General features: G+C 42.9%; 1 protein-coding gene across 3 annotated transcripts in view; it reads left to right on the forward strand.

Moving 5' to 3' along the window:
- The window catches only part of PPARGC1A (PPARG coactivator 1 alpha), a 705,257-nt gene that overhangs the window by 105,917 nt on the left and 585,987 nt on the right, over positions 1 to 13,353 (forward strand). The window lies entirely within an intron of this gene.

Consider the following 13,353-nt stretch of genomic DNA (forward strand, 5'->3'; position numbering starts at 1 on the left):
GAAAGACGTACCTTAGTTGCTGATTTGGCTGGCAAAAGGAAATCCAAAGAGCCTGTTCACTTTTATGATAAAGAGTGAAATGTCCGATCTGTATTCGGAAACTGTGCAGCCTCCGTCTCTCCGGAGGCAGTGTTCAGCCCAGCTGCAGGTGTCGTTCTGCCACCTTCTTTCCCGGGCACAGCTGTCTCCAGGCTGAGCACTGAGATAGCAGAGCCAGCATTCTTGCTTCACATGCTGTGGTGGTTTTATGTGCTATTTGGTATGATTTCAATCAGTTATTTGGGGGTGGGAATGCTTAAAAATTATCATTGTTTCTCCCCTTTATTCAATTTGGGCTTAGGGAACTTTTTCTATAAACTCTACTTAGTGGGCTCCAAAATGATTTCCCACTTTGCTTTTTAGAAGGGAATCATATTCATATTTTACTGTGTCAGATTTCCCCTGGCCCCGTAACTATGTATACATGGATTCGGTAAAGTTAATTGTTAAGATTGATTGGACTTATAGTCAAACATTTACTTGTTCCTTCCTTTTTATTTTTTAGTTTTCAGTGGTTTGAGAAATTCATGCCATGGCCCTGCCAAACCTGGAAAGAGCAAATATGTTTGGTTTCTCTCATCTTTTCCTCCTTCTCTCTGCAGCAGACAGCTCCCTGCTCAAGTCCCACTAGACTCCACTATCTCCTCATTAGGTCCCTTTGACTGTGAGTCTCCCACGTCTTGTTCTCTCGGCCGCAGGGGTCCGGGGCTGGCTTACTACTTATCTCAGGCAAGTTCTGATCGTTCCGCTTGTATCGTCAGCCTTCCCTGGCAGAGAACTCGGTTGTATTTCTGCATCTCTGTTGCTGACCAGGAGGGGAGGCGGGCCTTTGAAGTTTTCACGTCTCCCTCGCTTCTGTGGCTCTGCTCAGCAGTGCTCACCACCCAGGCTGGCCTTCCTGCAGCCCTTTCTGCGACAAAAGCCTGGTCACCGTTGCACTCCAGGGAGGCCAGGGTAGCCGACGTTGATCCAGCATCGATATGCAACGCTCTGCGCACGCATGCGCTCCTCCGAATGCTCTAGGTGTTGTCATCACCCCCGTTTGTGAATCAACAGGGGAGTCTTTTATAAGAGGCTTGCTCAAATCACACCCTAGAATTTCAAAGCCAGTTTTATAAGACAAGGCTTGTGTTTTTCGAAGATCGCCTTCCAGCCTTTGGGGATGTCCTGTGTCCACGCTAGACTTAGAGCGGCAGGGATAGAGGCGAGAGTGCTGAGGTGAACACTGCGAAGAGCAAACGGAAACCAGAGAAAGGTCTCCAGCTCCTCAGAGAGACTCGGGGGTTCCAAGAAGGTGAGAATTAGATAGGATCTTGGCGACCCGAGAGCCTCACATTTGACCACACATCAAAGCCACAGGAGACGGTTTAAAATGACAAGTGCCTGATCTCTGCTTGCCTATCCAACAATTTCTAGGTGAGGGCCTGACCCGGGGTATGCTCTTGAGGGCAGGTGATTTCAGTCTCCTAATTTGGTATGTAAGCAAACAGTCCAGAGCTAGCGAGTTAAGTGACACACCCAGAGTCACAAAGTTGGGTAGGAAAAGACTGGGAGATGGAATGCAGCTCATCCATGCAACTGCATTTCAGGGTTGAGTGCAATGAGCCTTGAGCTCTGTATTAAAGCTTGGTGTGGAAGGGGCTTGCTCCTCCTGAACACTGGGGTTGATGGGAGAGACTAGCACTTTGAGGTGTCCCTTCTGGAAGTAGCACACCAGTAAGTTTGTAAAGAGAAGGGCCCATTAGGTAAACGTGACCTCATTTAACCAGCTCACCCTGTGCACGGGCTCACGGGTGCTCCCCTCGCTCTAACCTGTTCCTTGAACTCACAGACTTTGAGGTGGGGATTTGTTACCTTCAGAGATGTTCTGTTGTTCTCTCTCTTTTGGAGAAGATAATGTCTGGAACTGCAGGTAGTCCAGCTAAGGGTGATATCACTTCTCAGGCCACTCTGCAAATCTCATTATTTTGGAGGAAGTCGATTAGGGACAGGAAGGTGTGTGAGCTTCCAGGATGGCTGGAACTACTTCTAATAGAGTTAAGACTGATTGCACAGTTCATGTGGGGTATGGATTGATACCGGAAGTGATGGAGAGGTTGTGTGTGTGTGTGTGTGTGTGTGTGTGTGTGTGTGTGTGTATGTATTCAGTATCCTTTGGAGCCAGACCTGTGCCTCACTAGGGTCAGCCTACTGGGAATTAGAATGCCTCCATCTTGTTATGTCTTACAGGTTTTTGAATAATGCTATTCTAACTTATTACTACAATGGTACTAGTAACTAAACCTCTTTAAACTGGAGTCAGTTATCTGCTTTCACTTTCTTTTTCTTGTTTGTTTTTGGGTCACACCAGGCAGTGCTCATGTACTATTCCTAGCTCTGGGTTCAGGATCTCTTCTGACAGGACCATGCATAGTGATGAGCCAAGTACGAATCAAGCGCCCTACCTCCTGTAGTATCACTCTGGTACCTAGGCTATCATTTTTTGGGGTCACATGCTTACATTATATCACTGTATCACTGTCATCTAGTTGTTCATCGATTTCCTCAAGCAGGCACCAGTAACGTCTCCTTTGTCCTAGCCCTGAGATTTTAGAAAGTGCCACATTGGAGCCTCTTTCAGGGTCAGAGGAATGAGACCCATCATTGTTACTGGGTTTTGGCGTATTGAATACCCCGCAGGGAATTTGCCAGACTCTGCCGTGTGGGCAGGATACTCTCAGTAGCCTGCCAGGTTCGTGGCTGTGCGCTTCCGGGACCTGGGTTTTATAGTCTCTGGGTCTTGGTCGTTGATGGAATAACACGGTGCTGGGGGCAGTTGGTGGGTGTAACGCCTACCTACTGGAAGATGGGGAATCTGGGTGGAGGAGGCCCAGTCCCGATCTGAGCAGGCTTGGAGATCTCAGCCCCGGGTCCCGCATGCTTGGGTTCCTCTGCCGGTTCCTTCATGTGTGAGGCTCGTCCGAACATGTGGAGAGTGGTCCTAAGCATGGCTGTGGTGATATATATACATATATATATCCCTATATTTCTCTCTCTCTCTTTCTTTCTTTCTTTCTTTCTTTCTTTCTTTCTTTCTTATGATTTCTTTCTTATAATGTAAAATATTGGTAATGATGGTTATATATTTCGTATCTATCACTACTCTTACAACTCTCTTTATTCATATATTACATTTCTATTATTAGGCCAAACTCTATGAAAATGTTATTTTGAGGAACTATTTCTGATCTAAAAATCAGTTGTTTCCTATGATTCAACCTGTCATATTTGTATATTATTTATTTAAATCTCAGGAATATATTCACAGATGAAATCTTGTGGCGCCATTTTTCGATGGAAAATGAATAGCATGTCTTGTCCTTTAAGAAATCCTTAAAATGTTAAAAAGAAATCAAAGCACGAATAATTTTAGCTGGACACTGTTGCCTGTGGGATGCTCTGAGCCTGCAACCAGATTTTCTTTTGTGAAAAAGGGTCTTCACAATTCTCAGAGAGCTTAAAGGGGGTGGCAAAGGCTTATTGCCTTTAGGCCAAGGCTCTCTCTTGGATAGAATCACGAGCATGGGGAGCAGGACCTGAAAGGAAGTGGCACGTTGTTTAATGCTGTACCGGTTCACCTAGAGTCACCACTTTCTCACCACTTTCTCACCAAGTGGGTAGCTCCAAGTCACAGGCCATGGGAAAGGTGCGGAACCCCTGCTATTTCGGCTGGTGGATGTCACGAAAGTCTTGGCCACCTCTCTTCATTGTGATGAAGTCAAACGTGTTGATGGGGCACTTGTGCCTTCTTGAATAATTATGCAACAGCAAAGATGCCAAGATTTTTCTTGCTGCATTTATAGCTACATCTCTGCAGGGTGTTAAAAAAGCATGGCCTGCTACCAGTTATGATGTTTTAAAAAAGTGAATGAGTTAGATGTTTTCTATTTCTTTCTCTGTGTGACCCTGGGACTGATTTCTCCCCTCGGAGGTTCAGTTTGTTCCTGCACAATTTGGGGGATTGTACTGTTTCTCTTGCCTACTTTATAGGATAATAATGAGAAATGAGATTATGATTAGAAGGTGTGTTCAAGATATAAAAGATTTCTATGGTTGGAATTTAAATGAATTTACTTTTAACTTCCAAACAAATTGGAATATTCTTGGAATGTGCTCAGTGGAGCTTATGTCCCTCACTCTTTGCTCATAGCAATGACTCTGAACTGTGAGAGGGAAAAAGGTTGATTTTTATCCCTGATCTTAGAATTGAACGTGAGGTCGGATGCTGTGAGATGATATTCTGTTTTTAAAATGAACTTTTATGACTTTTGTCTTGAGTACCAAAGTGCTGTGTACATGCTCAAGTCATTTATAAAATGTATGAAAAATGCAAAAAAGGAGGAAGCCTTTTATTATCCGTGTTCTCACACATGCCCTTCTAGTTATTTTTCTCCATTAATACCGAGAGCCACTTACATGGATATTTGAATTCCGTGTTCCTCTGAAAGAGATAATAAGCTTCCCAGACCACGGTCTTCTGAAGTGGTCAGAGTCAGCTGGGGTGCCGGCAGGGGGTGGGAGGGCAGTGAGGGCCAGGAATATTAGCCTGTCTCCTTTCTCTGGCAGGACAGTTTGTGTGTGCCTTCTCGTTTCAACAGCGAGACCGAAATTCTTTGCAAGGCACTGAGTTAACAGGTCACAGGAAAATTGCTATCTCCTGACCGTTCCCCGTCTGTTTCCTGTGTGCTCATGGGGGATGGTCCTCACCCTAGTTTTTGTGCCAGAGAAGTTCTGCCTTTCATGCATGTTAGATTTAAACAACCTCTCTTTAGCGCAGTGCTTAAGAAATGAATTAAAACCCAAATCAGTTTATTGCACAGACTGTTGGGAACAGGATACAAAGCTGTGGTAGGTTTGGGGCGGTATAAATGATGTTATAAAAAATGGCTAAGTCAGCTACAGATACCTTAAATCCCCTGGCTCAGTGGATCTACCTTAAATATACTTAGTTCCATCTGTTAGAGAGAAACACCCCCTCTACCCCCCAATTAGATTCCATTATTATTGGAATCGAAGATACCTGGCTTCCGATAAAAGTTCAGGGAAAAAAAAAGTAGGAATAATACCGTGAGAAAGGGAAGAGAAGATTTAAAATATTTTTTTTCTCAATTTGCATGAGAGTTACCATGACTACCAAATATCTTTATCACTTATTGAAAGTATCTTGTTAACCTTCCTTGACTGCTCCATCCATCCCTGGGTTCCAGGACCGCTCTCCTCAAATTGCACAGCTCTTGCAAATTGCCCCTTGACGAGATCCCTTAGAGTTGGAGTCGTCCAGTTTTTATGCAGATGGAGTTCAGAAGTCCCGTTTGCCCCAGCTGGTTAAGACGCTGTGCGCCTGACATCTTAACATACAGCAAAGCATTGAAGTTTCTGTGACTTGAAAGTGAATTAGAAATATCTCAGTCATTTTGGCAAGTTGTGGTGAGGTATTTTTAGAAGCTGTTGCTTATATAATTTGGATGTCTTTCTCCTTCTTCCTTCTCCACGTCGAAACCATAGGTGAACACACCCAGAGTGGGTAGTTTGGAGGATGGTGATCACTGTGTCCCTTGACTAAAAGCATCGAGGTTCCTGGTGGGGGCAGGAATCTGACCTCAGTGATCATTCTGGTTTGTTAGGATAGTTTATGATTCTGGTCACGTTGGTCGTTTCAAAGCACCACCTACCTCTTCAAACATAAAAGGAGCCTGAAAGTGGCCAGAATTGTAACTCCCTCCCTGCATCCCCTTCACCTCAGCAGCAAGAAACAACAAGCACCTCATTAAGACATTAATTCGTGGCTTCTCAGTAAGGATGTTTAGAGCAATTAACTTTTTTTTAAAGCAAGTATGAGAAAAAAAAAGATGTTTAAAGATGTTCCTGACAAAATTTCTTCCTACTTGTCTTACCCTGTTTGTCCCCCCCCCCATTGAAATTTCTGCAGTTAGTATCATAGTAGCATCGCCACCAGATTCCAGATGTATTTACTCACTGCCAAAGCCCATTTTATTTGGAATTGTCTCATATGTGAACCTACTAGACTTGTCTTGATTTTATTATTTACTTTATTAACTTTTTTGGTGGGTGGGGTACACCCAGCTGTGCTGGAAGCCTGCTTCTGGGGATGCCGAGGGCAGAGGGAGGAGGAAGCTGGGAGGCCCCCTGCACCCCGCAGGGCTGCAAACTCACCAGCCCTCTGGGCACTTTCCAGCCCTATACTTGAGTTTGGAGATAAGTGCTTATTAAGTCAAGATGGATGTTGAAGACTAGAACTTTCAGTGTCTGCCCTTTCAAACTTTATTCCAAACAGAATAATTTGATTCTTGTGACTAATTTGACCCAATTATGGTACTTAGTGATAGGGACCAAGAGGAATAGGCAGGACGAGATGAGCCATATGCCCTGAGGAAGGGATTACTGCTATGGAATGTCCCAAGAGTGGGCACGGGATGTGCTTAGAACCCGTAGATGACCGGATACTAAAAAGTAATCACCTTGACATTTTTATTTTTGTTTGTTTGGGGGCCACAGCTGGGGGTACTCAGGGCTTATTCTGGCTCTGTGCTCAAAGATCACTTCTGGCAGCTTCAGGGGTGCTGGGGACCAACCACTATGTCTTGACCCTTACCTCAACATCTAAACCCCTGCTTAACTGGCCTCACCTGCTTGAAACTCAATGTAAAGTGCTCACCCATCCTTTAAAAAGGTATTCAAAAAACAGTATAAGAGGAGACAAGTTTTTGTCTTTCTCTGGACTCCATTATAAGGGCCCCATCCAAGATCTGGAAGCTTCCTTGCCTTCTCTTCCCTTCCCTCTCTTAAGTACAGTCTTAATCCTGTCATTTTTTTTAGGTCCCTCGCTTTCCATTTTGGATGACTTGTGGACACCAACCTGAGTGCCTGCTCCTGCAAAATTGTTGGCATGTGTTTTTCCAATGCCAGAGCTTTAGGGGGCCTTACCTGGTGATTTCCTGAGGTCTCACTTGCCCCCATCTCCCTCTTCCCTCATTGGGTGTCCACTTTTCCCTTCAAGCTATGTTTACTAATCCTCAGGCTCCTGCCGGTGATAACCAACCATTCTCCCAAATGTCTCTCTTGACAGCAATTGCTTTCCAAAGGACAAAAGTCACATTTCAGCAATTTTGTCCATTATGCCCTATTTTGAAGGCACACTCCAGAAGAGAGCAGGAATCTTAAAACATAAGGCCCTCCGGTTTCTCCACAAGTGCGCACATCAAATAATGATCCCTCAGGCATTTATTTCTCCCCTCCTAAAATGTTCCTGGATGGGATCCCAGCCTAGTTGTCATCTTGCGAACATGATCAGCGTTGGAAGGTAGCAGAAAAGGGAGGAAAATGCTTATTTTTGTTTCTGAGAACAAAAAGTCCTACCCATGGCCAGGATCCATGGAATTCTTCTGTGAATGACCTCAAAGAAGGGCTTGCCCTGGTTAAGATCTTGTTGGCTCCTAACTCATCCTGGTGGGGTGTGGCTGAAAATAGAAGAGTTGGGATTGGGGGAGGGAAAAGGATCCTGCCTTGAGCCAGGGCCAAGACGTGGAGTAGCATCTGTTTGGGGAGGCCTGGCCTTGGGCACTTTCAAACCGAAGAATGCTGCTAGCTTAATTTGGTGGAGTTCCATGTCTTTCAGCTTCTAGCGAAAAATATTTGCTTTTGGTCATACCATGAGGAGGATTTAAAACAGAAGAAAAAGACAGTTAAATAAAAAGAGAAAAAAAAACCAACAGAACAAATCCAAATAGACTCTTTTCCCTGCGCTAATAGTTGGGTCAAATATTATAGTAGAAAGTCATCAATCAATCATTTTGGGAAGGAAAAGGCTTCAGGTAAATATCAGCTCTCACATAAATTGTGCAGAGTCAATAAAATTGGCCTCATCATTTCAATAAACATGATGTGATTTTGTTTCTCATTAAAGATTTAAGGAGTAATGCTACATAAACTATAATACTCTTCAGTGAGTGAGATGAAATCAAACACGTGAAAAGAATATTTTGTCTGCCTCTGGAAAGGAGAGGCTAAGGTTTTAGTGTAAGTGCCAAAGACTCATCCTTCGGACTTAATGTTTTGATGGTATGAATTCCACCTTTTGCTTAGGTAATTTCTGACTGATGATTCTCTCGTTGCCTCAAGTCTGGTGGTTTTTCATCCAGAAGATCCGGGAGTGGGGAAATGCTCAGCTGCCCTTCCTCTCCCCCACCCCCCCTCCCTCCCAAGTTGATGATTTTGAGATAAGCCCAAACTGGAAAAGTGTAGCATGCTAAGTGATCTGGCTGTTCTGAATTTTTCATTGTATATTCTCTAATTTTGAACCTGTCAAGTATTATCTGTCAATCATCTGCATATAGCTTGTTGAGATTATAGAGTGTGAATGTGCATAGGAGATTGGCTAAAGCCTGTGATTAGCAACAAAATTCATGAGAAAAAAGTGAAACCTATGTTAAAAAAAACCCAGAAAACATTTCTGATAAAGACCTTGATGCTTACTTTTTAAAAATAGAAAATGAGTGATTGGGGAGAAAAAGATATTTTGGAGAATGCAGCACAACTGGAATTTATCTGATGTACATTTAATAATCTAATAACAATGCTGCTGCACCCATGATGTTTAAGAACAAGAGGGATTATTAGATTTGTGCATGAAAGGTAAAATTACTACCAAAAATTGCTCTGGGGAATATACAAGATACAAGAAATGAAAGGGAATAAAATAAATACAGGGCAGATGACTGGTTTCTGTGTATTTCTAGACAAATTTAATTAATTGTTAATATAGCACTGAGCCATGAATTACTCAATCATTGCTATTGTTTCAATTTTGGAATTTTCCTCTTAAATACAGATTCATTAGAAGAGAAGAAAATGTCACTGGGCAAGGAATCAGTTTATGATTTAGAATGTTAACTTTCCAGTAAGCTATAAAATATTGAGACATCCCGTGAAGCTATTTTAAAATAATTTGAAAGATCCCCTTATTTGGGGGGGAGTTATTATTATTACTATTATTATTATTTAGTTTAGAAGCCCACTTTTGAAATCTGAAATCAGTTAGTTTCTGGATAATTCAATGTCATCTCTTCTTTTATTTATTGTTGCAGGTACAGAGAATCAGCAGTATCTAGTGAAAGGACCCAGATTCTAGAATCATAGCTCTGGTTCACATCCTATTCAGCATGAGTGAGCATGGGCAAACCTGAGTCTTTTGTTAGCGATGGGAATGTTACGAGGGCTAGTAGTCATTCCTCCGTCTGTAATTGTTGAGTGCTGTCAGTGTACCCCAAACTCTGCTAAAGGCGCTGGGTGTAATAGAATGACTGTAATAGCAGTTAATATTTACTGAGGACTTATTGGGTATTGTACTAATCATTTCATGCATGCTCTCTAAGTTAACCTTCACAGAAACTATATAACATATACACATAGGTTGGTGCAAACATAGATATGCCCACATACCTACATACGCATAAGATACATAAAAAAAATAATTCCTTTGGGGGCTGGAGTGATAGCACAGTGGTAGGGCATTTGCCTTGCACATGGCCAACCCAACCGACCCAGGTTCAATTCCTCTGCCCCACTCGGAGAGCCCGGCAAGCTACTGAGAGTTTCTTGTCCAAATGGGAAAGCCTGGCAAGCTCCCCGTGACGTATTCGATATGCCAAACACAGTAACAACAAGTCTCACAGTGGAGACATTGCTGGGCCCGCTCCAGCAAATTGATGAACAGCAGGAGGAGAGTGACAGTGACTGTGACAATTTCCTTGGGAAAGATCAGGTTTCTTATGAGAAGTTTTAAATTCTTGAGTTTTCTTTCTTCTTTGCTTATTACTCTAGAAAGAAGGAAGACTTGAATATTACTAACCTGAACATAGAAAGGTGGGGTGGGGGGAAGTAGAAGCCTGACAACAGGACATCAGAATGACCTTCGCTTCTTGCTGTATTGTAGTCTGGGCCCTTGAGGTGACTTCCATGGAAGCAACATGACACGAATATAGGGTTTAAGTGGTCACAGCTGCCCACATAGCTTTGTGTCTGGACATCACTTCTGCAAAGGGGTTTGCTGTTTGCAGTGTCATGCCAACCAAAGTCTGCCATGTTTTTATCCCTAGACCAGTCTAATTGCCTACAGGAAACCCCTGTAAAGCCTTTGGACATATTTATTACACATCAGGCTCAAACACCTTAACTGGAAACACTTTATATTCATCTGAATGGTTCTCTTTCCGTTTCTAAAAGCAAGGAATGATCAATCATCCACTGTTGATATTTGCAAGTTGTGTATTTCTGCAGATCTGATGGTGGTTAGAGAGGTGAACTTACTCAGTCATCGTGGGCCTCTAAGGCTCAGTCTCATATAAAAGTCTCTTCAGCCAAGTCAGGTTTTTAATCGCTGTGTTAGTCATCCTACTGATTACATAAGGAGCACTGTAGGAGCATTTCAAATGCCATCAGCCCTTGGCAGCAGAATGCCAATAAGGATAAAGTATTAAAAACGAGGTGCCCATGAAGGCAGGCATGGAGAGAGGGCCTCAAACTCCCTGTCCCCGAATATGCCTCGACATTAATTCTGCTCCTTTAGAAGAGAACTCACTGGAAGAAAAGCATAATTTGAATTAATTATTTGCACATATGGTGTGTTCCTGATGTCAGCTAATGCTACATTAAGGATAGACATGCTGGGCACCCATTAAATAATCAAGTAAATATTTGTATTGTTTATGATAAACTGAATCCTTCTGTGGGTATTTTCTGTATCTTTGTAAACATTCCGTCAGTAGGCCGACTTTGTTTGTTGGGGCTTCATACCAGGCTTAAATCTGACAAAGAGGGCTGTTTAAATTCCAAATCCGACAAAGAAACCTCACACCCACTGTGTTTTTTGGAGCTAAGTGAATATTTAGTAACACTTTAATATAATAGCCGGATCATTATGGTATATTACTGAAACTGAATGCTATGTTAATAACATTAATCACACGAACTCATTCTTGTCCTAGCCTGAATGTTATAAGTGCTTCTATATGATTTCCACTATAATTCAATAGTAATTAGTGATACAATTACTTCAAGCTGGCACCAAATGTTTATATTGAACCAACATGAATGTTCGTCTCCACATATAAGTGAGCCCAGCCTCAGAATAAAAAACTGGGGCCGAGGGATGTCAACCCCAGTTTTCTTTGGTGGAAGGTGTCTCGAACTGGAGCATACACAAGGTTTATAAATGCTCTCAGCATATGATTGAGGCTGACTTTCTCCACTGTTCCATGAAGGTCAGATTGTCTTAAGGAAACAGGTAAAGGAAGTACCCCTGCATACTTTCCTGACAAGAATCCAGTGTTTGAAGCTCCAAGTGAGTTTGGAAGCGCAGGATGTTGTGCCCACATGTGAAGTTGAGTGGGTGCTTTGGGATCTGTATTTGGCAGAAATTGGAATGTAAATTCCTAATGAATGGAGGGCCCTTTGGAATAAAGTTGTTGTAACAATTCTTTTTCACTGAGCTTTAGAACTTTTTTGTTTCGTTGTTTTTGCACACTTGATATTTCAAAGGGGCCTCTGAGTGGCTTTTTGTCTCACGAAGAGGAAGGTTACTGCATCCTTGAGATCCTTCTACTAAAACCCAAATGTAGAAGCCAGCGGCAGGGTTTAACCAGCATTCTTGGGAGCATGTTGTGCCCGACTGTCAGCTAATGGAGATTAGTGTAACTGTTTGGATGAACAGACTTGCAAACAACCTCTAGACGTTTCTTGGAAAGTTAAAAGCAAGGACCTCATTCCTTTTCTGAAAGTGAGGAGAGCGGACCAATAAATACTTCTATTTGCTTTAAGGCAATGCGACTTGTAATTGGCTACTTCTTGGCTGTGGAATTTAATTTGTGGAAGGAGAAAACCTAATCATTCTCTCTCCCCTTCCACTTTGCTTTTAGAAAACATCTCCAAGTACATTTACTTCTTTTTTAAGCCCAGGGGTAGATCTCGGATCTTTTAATAAAGGGATTCATTCATTCATTCATTCATTCACATGTTCAGCAAACATTTATTGATTGTTTGCCAGACCTCAGGAATTGGGCTTGATATTGGAATTATCCCTGGCATCTGAAACCTCCATTTTCGGGCAACAAAGAAGGTAGGAGATTTATATTTAAACAACAACAACAAGAAAATCAGAGCAAAGCAAAAAAAAAAAAAGACAGTTTATTACAGCCAGTATGAAAACAGCCGCAACAGGGAAGGGGACCCTTGGCTGGAGTCTCTTCAGAACAGGACTCCAGGGACGGGGGTGGGGACAACTTTGAGGATGAATTGCAACAGGAAAGAATCCAAGCTTTGCCTGGTTCTTGGTCTTTCTATTCCTGAAAGTTTTATTATGACAGAAATGTTCCCTCAGACTGTCAGGATTGAACTGAAATCTAGTTTGTCTTTCTGTCTTTATTCCCAAGTGGAAAACCCTTCCAGACGGTGTGTTGTGTCTGAGGACCTGAGGTTCAGCCAATGTGCATGCTTTATGTTCTTGCCTGGACCTTGCCCTGTGCTCTCTGATGCCTCCTTGAACTTCCTAGATGTCAAATGCCATGGGGTTCTGGGAACTGCGGTGTTTGCCAGCCCATAAACAGAATTCGGACATTATCATGTGACCAGGGTGTGTCTGTTTCTCTATCTCAAGGCCCTGTGTATAAATTTATCTAATCTTCATTTGGGTGTCCTGCATTTAAAAACAGTTAGAGTTTTCTTTATTGTTCTTTGGTGCTCAGGTGTCACTCCTGACGGGTTTTGTGGGACCATGTAGGCTGCAGGGGATTAAAACCACCGGGGTTGGCTGCATGCAAGGCAAACACCATACCTTCTAGGCTATTGTTTCAGCACCTCCTTTTTAAAAAGAGGGGCTGGAGGGGCTGGAGCGATAGCACAGCGGGCAGGGCATTTTCTTTGCACGCAGCCAACCCGAGTTCGATTCCCAGCATCCCATATGGTCCCCTGAGCACCGCCAGGGGTACTTCCTGAGTGCAGAGACAGAAGTGACCCCTTTGCCTCTCCGGGTGTGGCCCAAAAAGCAAAACAAACAAAAAAACAGGGGATGGAGTAATAAAATTGTGGGGAGCGCACTTGCTGAGCACAGCCAGGTGTGGCCAAAAAACAAAAATGCTGAAACAGAGGTATTCCAATGGTAGATAATCAAACCCGCAGTGTTATATTTAAAAGTTGTTTATATAAAAAAATCCACTGGGGCTGGAGCGATAGCATAGCAGTTAGGGTGTTTGCCTTGCACGT

This window comes from Sorex fumeus, unplaced genomic scaffold, assembly GCF_029834395.1.
Source record: "Sorex fumeus unplaced genomic scaffold, SorFum_2.1 ptg000055l, whole genome shotgun sequence".
NCBI lineage: Eukaryota > Metazoa > Chordata > Mammalia > Eulipotyphla > Soricidae > Sorex > Sorex fumeus.